Source organism: Lactuca serriola, chromosome 9, assembly GCF_051521515.1.
Source record: "Lactuca serriola cultivar US96UC23 chromosome 9, Lser_US96UC23_V15, whole genome shotgun sequence".
NCBI lineage: Eukaryota > Viridiplantae > Streptophyta > Magnoliopsida > Asterales > Asteraceae > Lactuca > Lactuca serriola.
The window spans coordinates 217,098,067-217,101,529 of NC_136416.1; positions in this window are offsets into that span (position 1 = coordinate 217,098,067).

The following is a 3,463-nucleotide window of genomic DNA, read 5'->3' on the forward strand; positions in this document are numbered from 1 at the left end:
CTTACGCCCAGCGTAACGAGGTACGCACTGCGTACGTGAGTACGCCCCGCGTACTCACCGCTCCAGCACTATAAATAGATGACATAAGCTGCGAGTTTTAGGCACACTTTCTCAAAACTCCATTTACTCCCACACACTTCCAAGCACCAGAAGCTGTCCCGACGACCTCAATTTCCGCGCCCGATCCCCGACGAAAGATCTACGCTATAGAGACTCCCGAGAGCCCGAAGACGCAACTTTCCGCAGTCGAAACTCTGCTCAACTCTAGCCTCTCTCTTCAAACTTAACGAGTGAGTTCATACCTCTACTTTTCAATTCTTTTCATGTTTTAGGGGGGAATACAAGTACATTACAAATCAAAGTATCGTTTTTATAAACATCTTTATGTTTAGAGGGCTATTATATCACCAAGTTATTCTTACTAAATGGAAACATACTTTTGAGAAGCTATAATGAGCATAGCTACAAAGTTATTCATACATTTTACATATACATTTTGACAAATGAAATACTTTCAAATGAAGTAAAGTCTTTATCATCGTAAATCTGTTTATACCAAGTAATGTGAGACATTCAAATTTCAACGTACTCGTATGTATGCATTTCAAGTCCTGTATTATATACCATAATCTCTTGGAGAGAGAGCGTGATACTTGTGTATAGATCTATACGGGATTGAAAACCCCACACCTAAACTATTAGCTATAGTTAGACCGGCAGGTCTGGGGTGACAAATGTCATAACACTACAACACCTGAAGAATGTTGTTACAGGCCGTCAGTATCAATAGTATGGTTATAAAACTCACATAAAAGTATAAAAACAAGTTTGATTTACGAGATTCATATATGCATTCAGTTTTCTACATCATTTTGGCACAAAGTTATCATTATTATTCAAGTATGGAACACACTAACACACATCAACTCTGGAAACTTTTCAAACCATTTATAGAAAATATTGGATTTTCTGAAAACCTCGTTCATCGATTTACTACCAAAAAGGACATACATTTCAATGCAAAACACTTATGAACTCACAACTTAATTGTTGACACTTTTTCAAAACCACTTGTATTTCTCAGGGAATCAGTAGTACAGGTAACTACCTGCTTTTGGAGGAGGAACACTAAGGATGTTTCTATTATTGAACATTTATCATCATATTGTAATATTCTTTTGCTAATATGTATAACGCAACAATATACGTTTTCATTATATATATGATGGTTGTGTTACTTTCTTTACAATATTCAATTGTTGTGATACTACGTGAAGTCATCCACCCCCGAATGTTTCCGCCATTCTGGTTTGGGGGTGTGACAGATTGGTATCAGAGCATTGTTTATAGTGAACTAAGTATATCGAACCACATAAGATATACAAACTATAAATGCAAAGGGGACAAAAAAAACCCTCTGACGAAACGTTTTCATGAACAATATACTTTCTTTTAAAGATATACATTTTTACTAGCATGCATTAATCTCGTATCATAACAAGTTTTCTAAGAAGTATTAAGGCAAGTTACGACACTACGATTGAGCCTCGGGGTATGTAATCAGGTCGAGAATAAATATAGCCTGATCAACTATATTTATCCTGGATTTGACCAACGTACGTCGAGGAATGGTCATAGTGGACAACAAGCCAAAAACTTACCAAATACAAATTATTTTAGACTCGCGAATTTGAAATACTATAGGAGTATTGTTAAAAATAGTTGTACACTAAAACATTTGTGCTCCGTAAAAATTTTAGTTAAAAATAGTAAGTCGTTAAATAGAAATTGATTTTCCTATAAAATTTTCATACCTCTATCCTAGTACAGACAAATGGCCGGATTCCATTTACCAGGAGATCCCTACTACCCAAACCAAGGCAACGACGGTTGGATAGAAGAAGACCCGGAGGAAGACCCAGAGGAAATCGAAGAAGAGGCTGAGGAGGAACCCGAAGGGGTTATCAAAGAAGAGTTCGAAGTCGAAGTCGGAGAGGAATTCGAAGTCGACGAAGAGGTCGAGGAAATTTCTAGTGGAACGGACTCCGAGCGGGAGGTAATCGACCCTCCCATCCCTCATCCTCCCGAAATCAGACCATATCAACCGGGACCCATCCCCATGTGGGGAAGTCACCTCTACTACTGGAGCTGTCAGCAAGGTGTACGCCCTCCTTTCGGCATGTGCCGAGATTTTTACAATGTCAGTGGGGGCTCAGCTGATCGAGCACTTCCTGTTATTGTGAACGCTATAGCAACCCAGAACTACGAGACGGACAGGAAGCAGCCAGAGTTCGCGAGGTCAATGCTGCTACCCAAGGTAACGCCGCTGACATCCGCCGTTTGGAAGGACTACATGAGAATACCCAAATCTACACGGGGACACTTCAGAACCAAATGATAACGGCTCTGGCAGAAATAAGAGAGATGAAGGAACAACAAGCAGATCTCGAGAGGCGACTGATGGGAGTCAAACGGTCGGATGCCGAATCTAGCTCCAAACGCCGCAAGTAGAGCTTGTTCGAGCCCCAACAATTTTGTTATAAAATAGGATTTCGGATAAAAGTTTTTCTTTTCGCTTATTTCCTTTTGTAACTATAGTCGGAGAGCTCTAGGTAGGTCAAATTTTCCATGCAAGACATGTAACACACCACGGGTGTGACAAATATATATATTAATATGAAGTACTTCTTTATAATACCTCTCGGAAACTTATGGGTTAACTAAAAATTTCTATGCCAGCCTTGAAACCATAAACTAAGGTCAAAACAAATTACAAATTACAACTAACACACTATTGTCCAAACATTAGAAACTTATAGTATTCATTCTTATTTTCTCTACCAGAACATGCCTCCTCGTAGATCAACATGCATAAACTCAACTTCAACACCACCTCCACCATCCCCTCCAATTATGGATGCCATTATGTTCCAGACTGCTGTAACCGCTGCTGTAGCCGCAACAATGGCTCAAATGAGCAACAACGGATCGGGGGGAGGAACAAACAGTTTTACAAATGGCCAAGGTCAAAGCCGTTCAGGGGTATGCACTTACAAAGACTTCACCAACGGAAAACCTATTCCCTTTTACGGGACTGGGGGAGTATTGGCTCTATCTCAATGGATAGAGAGAACGGAAGCTGTATTCGAAATCTGCGCATGCCCTGAAGAAAGCAAAGTAAAGTTTGCCGCTTTTACTTTCTCTGAACGCGCCCTGACGTGGTGGAACGGCCACGTCCAGACACTAACCCTGGTGGTGGCGAACTCCATGGGTTGGGAAAACCTGAAACGAATGCTCCTTCGAGAATACTGCCCAAGAGGCGAGATTCAGAAGCTTGAACAGGAACTGTGGAACCTTTCGATGGTAGGTTCGGACATAGCAGGTTACACCAACAGGTTCAGCGACTTAATAACATTTTGCCCAGGAATGTTAACCCTGGAAAGCCAAAAGGTCGAGGGATACA